This window comes from Bradysia coprophila, unplaced genomic scaffold (assembly GCF_014529535.1).
Source record: "Bradysia coprophila strain Holo2 unplaced genomic scaffold, BU_Bcop_v1 contig_538, whole genome shotgun sequence".
NCBI classification, from domain to species: Eukaryota; Metazoa; Arthropoda; class Insecta; order Diptera; family Sciaridae; genus Bradysia; species Bradysia coprophila.
Window position 1 is genome coordinate 622,188 of NW_023503785.1, and position 15,651 is coordinate 637,838.

The 15,651-nt window shown below is 36.9% G+C and overlaps 1 long non-coding RNA gene across 1 annotated transcript; it reads right to left on the reverse strand.

The window, feature by feature from the left end:
- Positions 1 to 4,722: 4,722 nt before the first annotated feature.
- Positions 4,723 to 5,726, reverse strand: LOC119083029. The gene is made up of 2 exons (XR_005088774.1): positions 5,215 to 5,726; positions 4,723 to 5,140 (listed from the first exon to the last, which is right to left on the reverse strand). It is a non-coding gene; the product is annotated as an uncharacterized LOC119083029 (long non-coding RNA).
- Between the last annotated feature and the right edge of the window lie 9,925 nt (positions 5,727 to 15,651).

The window sequence follows — 15,651 nt, forward strand, 5'->3', positions numbered from 1 at the left end:
TCATTGTATAAGCCTACACACTGCCAAGTGATCGTTCCTGTTGAAAAATAAAATAAAAACAGAACCATAAAATAGAGGTCATATTTACCCAAAATATAAAAAAAAATATATTGTCGGCTGGAGAACAGTTCACAAAGAAGAAGCAGCCTCGAACGTTTTTTCTGTTAAAAACATTTGTAATAATAACTTTGGGTATCTTTACTTGTCCTTTTTAGACCCGTACGAAGTACTGGGGTCTTATAGGTTTACGCATACGTTTGTAACACGTCGAATTGGACTCCCTGAGTAAGGGGAAACCTATTGTGGTTGTACATAGATGCCAAATCAGCGAAAAAAAAATGTCCGTCTGTCCGTCTGTCTGCACGATAACTTGAGTAAAACACATCCGATTTCTAAAATTCTTCTTTTCCCCGTTTGGTATTATCAAAAGAGAGGCTAAGTTCGAAGATGAGTGATTTTGGGTCGACCCCTCCCAAGCTGGGGCCTAATAAGTGTTTTACGGTTTTTCGAAGATATCTCCGGACATTTAAACGTTACACTTGTATGTGATACGTCAGATGAAAGGTATTTAGAATACCGATCGACAAAAAATAAAATTATGGAAATCAGATGACCGACTCGTGAGTTAGACCCCTTGGTGTGAAACAGGCACAGGGCGGCAAGCAGTTTTTGCTTGTAGGTCGGCCAAATTTGAACATATTTCGTCTGTTTTCACTTTATTAGATAGGTATTGACCGTACCAATCAGGAAAAAAAAAGTTTATGAAATTATGTTCACCGGAGCGTGAGCTAGGTCTCTTGGAGTGAGCTCTTATCCGTACAGTACGGCCGTACAGTGAACGTGGAGTATTTTGTCAATCTTCTTCTTCTTCTTTTTCAGCCTGTTTCTATCCACTGCTGGATGTAGGCCTCTCCAACTTCTTTCCATTTCGTACGATCCATTGCCATTTGCTGCCAGTTTGTACCTGCAATATTCTTAATTCCGTTTGTCCATCTCTCTGGTGGTCTACCTATAGCTCGTCTTTTATATGGTCGCCAGTTCATGATCTTTTTGGTCCAACGTTCGTCTGTCCTTCTTGCAATATGTCCCGCCCAGCTCCATTTCAGAGATGCTATTCTTTCCATGACATCAACGACCCTGGTTTGTTGTCTAATCCATTGATTCGTCATTCTGTCTCTGAGTGTTATTCCAAGCATACTCCGTTCCATGGCTCTTTGTGTCACTCTCAATTTATCTTCGGATGCTTTTGTTAAAGTTAACGTTTCCGCTCCATAAGTGAGCACTGGAAGGACACAAGTGTCGAAAACTTTGCGTTTTAGACTATTATTCATTTTGCTTTTGAAAATTAGTTTGAGTTTTCCGAACGCTGCCCATGCAAGACCAATCCTACGTCTTATTTCTGCAGTTTGGTTGTCCAGACCTAACTTCAGTTTATGTCCTAGATATACATAGCTGTCGACTCGTTCAATGACAGTGTCACCAATTTTGATTTCTCTATCGTCCCCGATGTTGGTCATGACTTTTGTTTTCGATAAGTTCATCTTGAGGCCAACTTTGCTCGCCTCTTCACTTAACTGTTGTAGCATAAGCTGAGCCTGACCTAGATTCGCTGCTATCGGTACAATGTCATCAGCGAAGCGGAGATTGCTCAGGTACTCTCCATTTATCTTTATTCCCATTTTACTCCAGTTTAACTTCCTAAAAATACTCTGCAGAATCGCCGTGAATAATTTCGGTGAAATGGTGTCACCCTGCCTTACACCTCGGCCAATTCTGAATTTTTCCGTGCTCTTATGAAGTTTTATACATGAAGTAGCATTTTTGTACACATATCGAATTGTGTTGGAGTACCTTGAGTCTACTCTACATTCGTCTAATGCGTCCAATATCGACCATGTTTCCACTGAATCGAAAGCTTTTTCGAAGTCTATGAATAGCAAGACTATGTCGATGTTGTATTCACGACACTTCTCAATAAGCGTTCTCATCACCTGCAAATGGTCGTTTGTGCTGAAACCAGATCTGAAAGCAGCTTGTTCAACGGGTTGGTAGAAGTCGAACTTGTTAGTGTTCCTCTTCGTAATGATTTTCATAAACAACTTGTAGAGTGTTGACAATAGGCTTATGGGTCGGTAATTTTCCAGCTTTGTTATGTCTCCTTTTTTATGCAGCAATGTAATTACCGCATTTTCCCAGGCTTCTGGTACTTCTTCCCATTGGAGACATTGATTAAACAAAGCCGTGATTGCCTTTAACAAGGAGTCTCCACCCAGTTTAATGGCTTCCACTGGAACACCATCTTCTCCGGGAGACTTTTTGTTTTTCATCTCGGCTACTGCAGCTTTGACTTCATCCACAGTTATGTCGGGCATATCCTCCGATCCCACGTTTCTTATTATTGGTCTATCTTCGGTTTCTTCCGTTGGGCTCTGTCTTGCTGAAGAAAACAAATTCTCATAAAATTCTGTTGCAATGTTTAATATCGCATTTCGATCCGTTTGGATCGTTCCTGTTTTGTCTCGTAATTTGAAGATTTCTTTTTTGGCGTTTGTCATTTTTCTCCGTAGGACTTTCATATTGCAGTTAGCTTCAATTATGTTTTGAGCCAATTGGACATTATATTTTCTTTCATCTGATCTCCTTGCTTTGTTGATACTTTTAGACAGGTTCCGGTATTCCACCGAATCTCGTCCTCCGTTTTTTACCAACTCTGCTCTGCTTGCGATCAGGTCTAATGTTTCTCTGCTGAGTTTTGATTCTTTCCCTTGGACGGATTTGCATTTGGATTTCATGAAACCCATTATTGTATCGACGATTTTGGTATTCAATTCGTCCAATGTTTCACATTGATTGTTGACGTTATCTAATTCGGCAGTCATTTTCGTAGCAAATTCTTCATTTTGTGTGTAAAGCCGTTGTACGTCAATCCTTTCACTTTTCTGAACTAGTTGTGATCTTTGAAATCTGGTATTTAACGTGACTCTTGCACGAACCATTCGGTGATCACTACCGGTTGAAAAATTGTTTAGGACCGTAACGTTCTTAACGGTTGACTTACAGCCAGTTATGATGTAATCGATCTCATTTTTCGTTACACCATCTGCACTAGCCCAAGTCCATTTCCGTTGAGGCTTTCCTGCAAAAAATGAATTCATTGCGTACAAATTGTGTTGCTGTAAGAAGTTGAGTAAAGTATTTCCACGCTCATTTCTTTGGTCGTTGCTAAAACTACCAACAGAAACTTCGGAGTCTTCTTCTCGTTTTCCCAGCTTCGCATTGAAATCACCGATTAGATATTGGTAATGTGAAGGGTTTTCGTCCAGAGCTTTCTCGACATCTTCATAGAATCTTTCTACTTCTTCGTCATCATGAGTGGACGTGGGTGCGTAAACCTGAATTAATTTGACACTGTATCTGTTATTTATCTTCAGGCTTACGTATATCACTCGATCGGATATGCTTTTCGTGTGAATTATGCGATCCGACCACCGCTTGTTTATGAACAATCCGACACCGTGCATCAGCATCTGACTGTCACTTCCTCGGTAGAAGAATGTATGCCCTGATTGTAATTTCAGGCATTCCTCTCCAGGTTTTCTCACTTCGCTCACTCCCACAACATCCCATTTTATCTTTTCTAGCTCTTCTTCCATTTCTTTTGTCAATATCTCGAGTAAATTTTGACCGAATTTCATGAATTTTTTTTTGTTTGAAAGGTATTAACGAATGTGAATCGTCGGTAAAATTTCCGGTCTCCTAACAAAATGGCTGCCGGTGGCCATATTGGATTTTAATAAAAGTGAAATATCTTGGGCAAAATGGTACTTAGAGAGTTTCTGTTAGCATGGAAATAATTTTTTATGTGTGTGGGGTGTTTCAGGCATTCCATATATGGACATCTATATGTATCTATATTCACCTATATTGAGCTATATACAGGCATATAGAGCTATATAATAGCATATTCATCTGTGAAATGTTTATTTATATGTAAATATAGCGGTATATAGCTGTTTAAATAGGAATTTATGAAAGTTGACTTCGTACGGGGCTGTCTATATTGCCTCTGGAAATTTATTTGTATATGATAACAAGGCAAAGAGTGGATAATGCAAGTGATTTTAAATCGCGAATAGCTTTTCAGTAAAGAATGAAGTAAAAGAAATGAAGAGTTTCACAGTAAAGGGTTTTGATACGAATAGGTGTTTCGTACGGGTCGGCGTAAGCTATGTTTAGAGACTGTTTCCCATTTTATCGCGTATGCGTGGCGCGTGTGCAAATAATGTTTTTTTCCCGGTATCCAAAATCAGATTTCCCGAATTTCCCGGTATCCTTAAAATTTAGCTAGATTTCCCGATAAAAAAGTTCTGATTTCCCGGTAAATATTTTCTCATTTCCAGGTGAATGTAATATTTATTTTATTTTTCAATTAAGTTTGATCAAGTACTATCGTGACAAACATGAATTATGTTATAAGACGTCGAAAGTCAAAGTCTCGCATTCCAAATGTTTTCTTTATTTATGTCAAATTTATAATATTTTTCGTTTTATACTCTCAGCTATTGTAGTGCCTGCCTAATGATTACAGCTGACTGGGCTCGCGACATTTGAGAATTTACTGAATGATCGTGAGCGGAGCGATTTAGCGATTTACACTTTCAAAATATTCTATTCTCCGACTACAACCCTATATTTATGACGTTCAGCGTCTATTATTTTTTGGATAAGATTGTAAGTGATCGCGAGCGGAGCGAGCTAGAAATTTTTTCGATTTTCTACTTTGTACATTCTAGTTAGGACTTCTCAGCGAAATATTTGTCACGACTCAGTGCGTGTGAAATTTGAGAAGAAAGGAAATGATCGTGAGCTGATCGAGTGAGAAAATTTTGCGATTTTATAATTTCAATACATTCTTATGTGGTTGTCGGATTAGCTCAGAGAAAGACAAATTTTTAAATTATTTTGCCGATATATTTCGTCTTCAATTCGAAAACATCATCAGGGCTGTAACAAAAATATTTCATTGATAATTACAACAAGTTAAATCTACATAATAGACAACATTGTACCTATGTATTGTTACATTCAATCGAAAAACGTAAACATTAGTCCACTTCAAAAAATTCAATGTATGTTACGCCTGTATGGACACAAAACAATTTTTCATTCATTAAGATAATGTGACTAGAATTACACTATCACAATTGAACTTACATAAACATACATTTCGTCATAATAATTAAAAAAGGACTAGAAAATCACTTAATCGAATTGCATTGAAAAACACTTTAGCTGTACCAGTAAATTTTGAATACAAAGGAAACTTCACAAAAGCTTTTGACTTCAGTTAAGTTACGGTTGAACAACTTCATTTTCGCTATAACTGGCGCGACTATTTAAATGATGTTATTATAAGCTGTGGATAGATAAATTGATTCTTTCTGTTTATTGATGCAATTCGGGTTCTTTCTAATATGAATCATCTCCAAAACACATCGCTTTTTCTTATTGTATTCAAATTCCATTATTTCTACCTCATCCCACTTCGGTTCATGTCCAAGAGTGACAACATGTTCAGTGATGGCGCTGTGATCGATGTTCTTGATCTTAGCATTGTACTTATGCTGGTACATTCGTTTTTTTAGCTTCTGTTTCGTTTGGCCTATATAAATAGCACCACAAGAACAAGTGACTTTATATACCACGTTTGATTGCTCTAATTTTACTATTTTGTCTTTCAGTTTACTAAAGCAGAATCTCTTTACATTATTGTCATCTATACCAACTAACGTAAACTGTTCTTTACAGATCGACTTCAGATTTTCAAACAAACCCTTAGTATACGGAATCGCTACAGTTGGCTTGTCGTGTTGTAGTCCATGTACTGGAAGTTGATTGTGAATTGATTGGCTGTCTTTTTGTGCAACTTTCAGTTTCGTTTTAGTTATGATGTCATCTGTCAGTTTGTTCGGATAACCATTGGACTGTAACGTGTTTCTTAAAAGCTGGAAATTCTGTTCGTGGAATTCTGGATCGGAAAGTAACAGAATTTTTTCTGTCATTAGCGCTACTCTGTTCTTCTTGTAGACTAATGGCAGGTGCGATTCGAAATTCATGTATCTACCAGACCACGATGGTTTATGGAGCACCGAAAATTTGTTGGTAAAAGGTTCCTTCATATTGAAAGGTGCACTTCTCGATGACAATTTTCAAACCTTCAAGAAATTCGTCTTTTGGAAGATTGGTGTATTTCTTGATCGTGCTCCACTTTTTGTGTATGGCAGCGTATATCACTTCACTTGGTATTTTAGTAAAGAGAGAGACTACATCTAATGAAATCAAAACATAATTCTTAGGAAGTCTAACTCTCCGTAACTTCTTAGCCAATTCAGTTGAGTTCTTAATCGATCGATAAGTCTTACCCACAACATTTTTCATACAACAGCGTCTGTGCGAATATTTATGGTTTGGTGAAAGTACACAAAGCAGGATACCCGATTAGACCGATCGTATCCAGCATCAATTCACCTACGTATCAAAGATGTATAGCAGAATCCTGAATCCCCATATTTTTGTTACAGTCCTGATGATGTTTTCGAATTGAAGACGAAATATATCGGCAAAATAATTTAAAAATTTGACTTTCTCTGAGCTAATCCGACAACCACATAATAATTAGATCAGCTCATTAATAATTCAATACATTCTATTTCTGACTTCTCAGCCATTTCGATTCGATTTCCCGTTTTAATCGATTTCCTGTTTTTTTTTTCAATTTCCCGGTAAGTTTGATTTCTAGTCTTTTTCATGGTTTATTTAAAAGCGAAAAAGAGGCTATTTCGATGGCCCGTTTTTATCGACCTCCAGTTTTTTCGATTTCCCGTCTATTTCAATTTCCCGGTGAGTTTGACTTTCCGTTTTTTTTTATTCAATTACCCGGTAAATAGATTTTCCGTCTATTTCGATGGCCCGTTTTTATCGACTTCACGTTTTTTCTCGATTTCTTGTTTTTTCGATTTCCCGGTGAGTTCGATTTCCCGGTGAGTTCGATTTCTCGGTGAGTTCGATTTCCCGGTGAGTTCGATTTCCCGGTGAGTTCGTTCACTCGGTCAGTATAATTTCCCGTCAATTTCGATTTCCCGTTAATTTCAATTTCCCGTCAATTTCGATTTCCTGTTAATTTCGATTTCCCCTGGCTTCCCGCTTCACGGTAAAACGTCTTCTTTTGGTGGATTTCCCAGTATCCCGGTTTTCGGCCAAAAAATTTCCCGGTATCCCAGATACCAAGGATACACATTATTTGCACACGCGATGCGTGGGCGTGAGTTAAATCGTACCTTAATAGCGAGGTCGTACTACATTTTTATTGTAGGTTCTAGTGAAAATGGTTAATTAAAAAAAATACACTATTTTATAATGAACGATCAACTTATCGATAATGGAGGATGAATGACGTCGCAAACATTCGAAAACAATAGAAGCGATGACAGATTTACAATATGATTTACATGTGTCGGTTTATAAATCGCATATACAATAAAGAAAAAAAATCTGATCGACACAATGAACTAACGAATTGCCAGTTGTGGGTTGGATTGCTCTCGACAATAACAACATTTGATTGAATCTGTTAATTGGTTTGCGTCTATGATTAAGTACCGGTAACGCATCATCATGGCCCAACGTTAGTGAAGGGCCGTGACGCAAGTCCGTTCACACTGAAAAATTTGACAAAACATTTTCCGCAGGACTGAGGAACATATATATTCCCCCTCCGCTCCTACTACACACCACGAGTTCAACGAGCTATCACACGCCTCATAAGGTTAAGATTTGGTCGAGATATTAAATTTCAAAAATTGGAAATTTGTAGAAATTTGTATGAAGAAATGGATTTTCATATATTTTGAAATTGATTAATTCTACCAACCTTTGTTACCGCATTTTCCCAGGCTTCTGGTACTTCTTCCCATTGGAGACATTGATTAAACAAAGCCGTGATTGCCTTTAATAAGGAGTCTCCACCCAGTTTAATGGCTTCCACTGGAACACCATCTTCTCCGGGAGACTTTTGGTTTTTCATCTCGGCTACTGCGGCCTTGACTTCATCAACAGTTATGTCGGGCATATCCTCCGATCCCACGTTTCTTATTATTGGTCTATCTTCGGTTTCTTCCGTTGGACTCTGTCTTGCTGAAGAAAACAAATTCTCATAAAATTCTGTTGCAATATTTAATATCGCATTTCGATCCGTTTGGATCGTTCCTGTTTTGTCTCGTAATTTGAAGATTTCTTTTTTGGCGTTTGTCATTTTTCTCCGTAGGACTTTCATATTGCAGTTAGCTTCAATTATGTTTTGAGCCAATTGGACATTATAAGTGGTTTTGGGCGATACATACTACATATAATTATCGTTTTTAAATGTCATTCAGTCAGGTGGGTCGCCTGTGACGGTGTTTTGTTCTCTTTTTAAAAACAATAACGTTAGCCACTACGCTACTAGTCTTCGAATTTAAGAGAATGCTAATTATATAGGTTTGTTCCGAAAAACTGTAAACACGATTTTCACTTGCTATCCCGACCGGGCTCGGTCTCGGGCTTAAAAAATTAATCGGGCTTTGGCCAGGTCGGGTTTTAAATACGGAAATTCGGGTCAACCCGAACTACAAATAAAATGGCCGGAGTATTTTTTCGGGCTGGGCTGGGTCGGGCTTTGAAAACAAGTTGGCCCGCACGTCTCTAGTGGTGATCCAAACTCTCAGCGGAAACACCACTTTACTGAGAGGTACAAATCATACACAGAAATTAATAACATCTGTTGATCGTCAAAATCACCAATATTGCACCTATGTGTACTGTGTAGATTGTATGGTGATCTTTTGTAATTTATTATTCCTACACTGAAAGAGAACATAAATATGGAATTATTACAATTTTGATTTTAAACAAAACACACATTTTGATCCCACAATGAATGTTCTCAGTTGTTCGATTTGAACAAAGAAAGAAACATCATAACTCCTCAAATTCTAACTGCTTGGGGATCGTTCATAAAGCATGTCACGAGGGCGAACGAGATGCAAGATATGGTTGAAAGTGTGATAGAAATTGATGCAAATAGTCGTCACGTCTGACATACTTTATGAATGATGCCTTCACTCTCACCGTCGACGAAATTGTGAGACAAATTTCAGTTTTTTAATTTGAAGTATCATGAACCGAAGCGATAGCGGAGGTTCGTGACGCTAGTCGACTCCCTAAGAAAAGAAAACAACCAACGGGAGACTAAGGAACCTATATATAGGCGAACATTTTAACTTTTCCATACTGAACCAAATCAATCAACGAGCTATAGATCATTAAAAACGGTGGTCCACATCCGGAGAAAACACCACTTGAAAACCACTTGAAATGAAGCATCTTCACACATTTTCAGCACATTTTCCATATTCGAGTTAATAGAAATGTTTCATGTGGGTTTGATATACGTATCGAACCACTACATCTGTTTGCGAAAACTGCGCTCGCACTTTTGCTAAAATTTATATTAATTCAATCTTAACACTTTTTCATCGGCAAATCAATAAATTTTATTGAAGTTTGTTACTTAATTTCTGTAAATTTAATTAAAACATTTTCATGCAAAAAAACCAAAAAACACACTTATATGAAAGCCATTATTTCATTTATATGACAAAAATATGACAGCTACATCTCTATTATAATGATTGTGTAGTAGATCAGTGTTGCCGTGCTTCATATAAAATGTGCGCGAAATTATGAATTTGAAAAATTTGTTTGTTCGCAAAATTTTTGGATCATTTTCGAATTTCAGGTTTCAGGTTTCAATGTGGAATTTGTTTTAGGGTTAGAATGTCCAACAAAATGGTGGAAAGCAGCCATCTTAGAAATTCTTTGAATTTTTTGCATTTATTGTATTTAGGCCTATATGGCACATACAAAGTTGCAGTAAATTGATAATCATAGAGTTTCGTTGACGGATAACTTTGTCCGGCATTTCAAGAAAATAGCGGCCATCTTGAAATTTCGTATTTTTTAGATATTTTCGGCTATAGAGAGTTGGGAAAAGTATCGCTTGTACAGTTTCGTTGACGGAAGACTTTTTTCGATATTTCAAGATCATGGCGGCCATCTTGAAATTTCGTCTTTTTGAAATATTTTCGGCTATACGGCATGTAGATAGTTGGGACAAAGTGTCACTTGTACAGTTTCGTTTGCAAAAAACTTTTTTTCCCTAGATTTCAAGAAAATTGCGGCCATCTTGTGAAATTTCGTATTTTTGAGATATTTCCTGCTGTACGGCATGTAGAGAGTTAGGATAAAGTATCGTTTGTACAGTTTCGTTGGTGGAAAACTTTTTTCGATATTTCCAGAAAATGGCGGCTATCTTGAAATTTCGTATTTTTGAGATATTTCCGGCTGTACTGCATGTAGAGAGTTGGGATAAAGTATCGTTTGTACAGTTTCGTTGGTGGAAAACTTTTATCGATATTTCCAGAAAATGGCGGCCATCTTGAAATTTCGTATTTTTGAGATATTTCCGGCTATACGGCATGTAGAGAGTTGGGATAAAGTGTCACTTGTACAGTTTCGTTGACGGTAAACTTTTATCGACATTTCAAGAATACGGCGGTTATCTTGAAATTTCATATTTTTGAAATATTTTCGGCGATACTGCATATTCAACTTAAGAAAACACAATTTTAGATCATTTATCAGAGTTTTAATGTCCATCGACGCACCCAGTGCATTAAGTGATTTCCAGTGTTTGATAACTTGGCGCAAAATATCATAAGTGGAAACAACTTAATTGACTGGGAACATCGATGACTGTTAAAATTCGAAAATGTCTCAAAATGTTCCGAACCAAAAAAAAGTCCACTGTAATTGTACGGTATGTAGACTTGGGATAAATTGTCACTTGTAGAGCTTGCTTAACTCTACCCAAAACTTCCAAAACAACTGATATCCCACAAAAACCTCAAAGAGGAAAAGGTGACGCTAGTGTAGTAAAAATTAAACTTCCAAAACATTTGATATCGGTTTTGGTGACGCATTCTGCGCCTCAACGTAATCAATTTTCACCAAGAAAATTTTAACAAGAAAATATGTCGACTAGAAGTTTACCGATGAGATTTTACAACGAAAGTTTTACAAAAAAAAAAATGCGTCACAAAGTGGCAGATGCTGAGGAAACCCCTCATACGACAATAATAATCATCTGCCACTTTGTGACGCATTTTTTTTTGTAAAACTTTCGTTGTAAAATCTCATCGGTAAACTTCTCGTTCACATATTTTCTTGTTAAAATTTTCTTGGTGAAAATTGATTACGTTGAGGCGCAGAATGCGTCACCAAAACCGATATCAAATGTTTTGGAAGTTTAATTTTTACTACACTAGCGTCACCTTTTCCTCTTTGAGGTTTTTGTGGGATACTTTATACCAAGACCTTGATATCCTCACATTTGATTTCCAAATAGTTGACGAAAAAATAAAAATAAAGGAAAAACCAAAGATCTACGCATAAGCGTAATGTTCGTTATATCACCACAGAAGAATAATAGTTGTCGGTCTTTCTCTGGTTTTTCTCATTCGATCCATACTTTTTTAAGTGTGTGTTATTCAGTATGCACAAAATGTATTGGGATAAGTGAACGTTTATTCAGATCACAATTTGTATAACTTTTTGGTTACTGTCTACTGTTGAAAGTCTACACCGCACTTAATGACTATAATAGTCTCTTACAAAACCGAATCGGCATGAAGAAGAAAAAATGGAAAAGTTTTCAACTTTTTTGGTTTTTGTCGTGTCTCTCGAACTAAAAAAAAAGAAGATTAATGGAAGTGGCAATTTGTCATTTTATTTTCAGTTTTGTTCGTATGTACATTATTGAGGGTTGATGACATGCATGCTTGTAGGGATTGCAATATGTTAATGAACATGATCGAAATACATAATTTGAACTCGAATCATTTCATTGTATAATGTTGTTTTCGCAATCCCGGGCCATAATCTTCACCTTTCCATGCACGTGTTGGATGTCGTAGGAATAAAGATTGTTTCACTGATATTTCACCTTGCAGTGAACAGAATTCGAACCACCGAGACAAATATTTTGAATATGAAGCAGTGACCATAACCATTCGGTTATAGAGACTTAGGGTGACATTTTCAAACGTCAGACGGAGGCAAACTGGACGACTGTGAATTCAGACTTATACCAACGTCAAACGTATTGGTGAAGCGTATACGAGAATGTATGTTTAAAAGTACTTGATCATGTAAACGGAAAGAAATGATAACAGAGTGCGTTGCGTCTTCCCAGCCGGATGGAACGATTCGAATAGCCTGTGAAGAGAGATTTCATCCGCTGTTCAACATATGACACTACTTTCTATGTTGGAAAAATGTGATTAACGGACATAAGTATGTTCGATTTTTTTCACCCTTCGTTGCAAGTCCCCAATTTAACGATAGAAATGACAAAATTGCATCTGGTTGAATACAAAATTGTGATAATGTGACGCGTAATTGACAGCTGGGATCATGGTTCTCAACAGTCCTATTCGAACATTATATCAAAATTTCTGCCGAAAATACACTGAAATGTTTACACAAACTATAAACAACTCCATTTGTTCATCTTATAGTTTTTGTTTAAAGTTAGTTAGGAGAGGAAACGCCTGCATAACCACCTTGTTAAATAAATAACTAATTGGTGATGGCACTAATCTAATTGAATTCTAATACTTGTCAATTCTTTACATGTCCATTCATAAACGTCGCACGAATACATTTGGTTTTGAGCGCTTGCTGTTTTACTAATAAACATGTGTTTTAGATTATTTTACATGACTATAATATGTAAAACTATACTTCGTAACACATTGAGTATTTTCGGTGGTCTCTGACATTAATTTTTCTCGAAAAATCGAATTGAATTAACATGTTTGTGGTTGAGAAAAAACCTATTGAGGTAGTCTGTTCGTTAAACACAGCCTTACTGCATAGGGCTGATACAGATACAATGACTCGTTTGTTTTGTTTTTCATCGAAAGTTTTGCCATTCGACGGTTGAGCAAACAACTAAAATAGAACAAAATTAGAGACAACGAGCAACCAAAGACATCCCTTTAAATGCGACTAAATTCTAAAACGAGAAAGGTGTTTCGTGTATGAATAGTTTATGATAGTTATCAAGGCTGTAATCAGTCAAAAACACTCAAAGAGTAAAAGTGACGCAAGTCCCTGGGCTACTTCCAAAACAACTGATATCGCTTGTACATACGCAAAAATTGTCAAAGCAAAAATTAGGCCAAAAAAATTCTAGAAGAAATTCTAAACAAGACTTTAGAAGATAGGAAACACGGACGGACGGAACCACAGAGTAACGTAGGATTTATAGCCCCGTACGAAGTACAAAGGGGCTTATAGGATTACGATGTCGTGTGTAATTGATGGAATTCGGTAAGGACAAAGTGTTTGCCTATGTTCATAGATAACGAATCCGCAATAAAAATGTTGTCTGTCCGTCTGCCCGTCTGTCTGTCCGTCACGTCGATATCTTGAGTAAATCAAATCCGATTTCAAAAATTTTTTCCCTGAAAGATAGTCGAAATAGTGAGGCTGAGTTCAAAGATGGGTATATTCGGGTCGGCCCTTCGTGAGTTAGGGCCACCTAAGTGATTTAAGGTCTTTTGGTGATATTTATGGCAAAATAAACGATGGAAATGTAAATGACACGGCAAATGATAGGTATTGTCAATACCAATCCAGGAAAAAAAAGTTTTTTAAAATCGGGTGAGTGGACCGTGAGTTAGGGCCTTAGAAGTGAAAAGCTACTAGTTAGGGCCCTATGTGTATTTTACATAGAACTCAAGTAAATTTCATTCTTTTTTCGTAATTTTTGTGTCATTTGGAAGGTAATCAAAGGCCGAATAGAATGTTGTTGAAAAAAAATTAAATTTGGGTCCTCGGACTAAGGCCGCTACTAGGGCCCTATGCGTATTTTACATACAACTCGAGTAAATTTCATCCGTTTTTCGTAATTTTTGTTTCATTTGAAAGATAATCAAACACCGAATAGAATGTTGTTAAAAAAAAAAAAAAAAATTTGGGTCCTTGGACTAAGGCCGCTACTAGGGCCCTATATGTATTTTACATATAACTCGAGCAAATTTCATCCGTTTTTCGTAATTTTTGTTGTTTCATTTGGAAGGTAATCAAAGGCCGAACAAAATGTTGTTCAAAAAAAAATAAATTTGGGTCGTTGGACTAAGGCCGTAACTTGGCCTTAGGCCTCTCAATAAATTAAAATTTTAGGTCAACTTGAAATTTGTGTTACATTTGAAAGGAACGTCATACGGGGCTTCGTAATTGCGCATATGCGCAATTTCTAAGATGTACACATTTCATAATAATTTGACCAGATCTAGATTTTTAGAAAATTATTTGGAGGCATTCCACGACTATTTAAGTAAAGTCCAGGGTGCCGAAAGTTGACAAGCCGCAATTATTTTGAATGTGTTAAGGGTGATTTACATGTTAAATCAAATAGTTCTACTCGAGGCTCTAGAGGCGGCGTGAAACCACAAAAATATATGTTAAACCAGGCATGTTGGAACGATCATGAGCTACGACACCACCTTTTTATCAGAGTTCTTTGTGTTAAATAATAAAAATAGTTATTTTTGGCGCGCAGCGATTTTTTTTCTTTTGATTTCTGTCGATGAAATAAGGAAAATAAGGATTTTTTAATGAAATAAGGAGGAATAAGGAGGTTTTTATATAAAAATAAGGAAATAAGGAGGTGTGAGAGGCCTTAGTCAAGTGCGAGTTGTCCAAAAAAGCCGTTTCGCTCATATTGAATGTAAAAAGCGATTTTATGGTTGATTATCGTAGAGAAGAAGAAGAAGAATCGTAGATGGATCGACCAGTAACTCAAATCGCGATGCTGCCAAGCTGGGATCGGCCTGGTTAGTTCCATGGGCGAAATTATTCCGAATGGTGTCTATTTTATGTTAAAAATAAAAAACATTAATTACTTTAAAAAAAGCATTTACCGGATTTTCCAGATTTGCACATTTTTTGTATTGATGGTCGCCATCTTGAATTACAGCGCCACCTGCATATTTTTTCAATCACTTATATTTTTCTCGTATGCAGAAAGGTTCAAGTAACACAAGATTTTTTCCCATTCAATTCGGATCAAAATTCAATTTTATAGGACCGAAAGAAGTTTTAGCTGACGGCGGCTCCCTGGCCCAAACCAGGTCGATCCCAGCTTAACAACATTGCGATTCGAGTTCGTGGCCGACCCACGTAAATGACACGGCAAATGATAGGTATTGTCAATACCAATCCAGGAAAAAAAAGTTTTTTAAAATCGGGTGAGTGGACCGTGAGTTAGGGCCTTAGAAGTGAAAAGCTACTAGTTAGGGCCCTATGTGTATTTTACATAGAACTCAAGTAAATTTCATTCTTTTTTCGTAATTTTTGTGTCATTTGGAAGGTAATCAAAGGCCGAATAGAATGTTGTTGAAAAAAAATTAAATTTGGGTCCTCGGACTAAGGCCGCTACTAGGGCCCTATGCGTATTTTACATACAACTCGAGTAAATTTCATCCG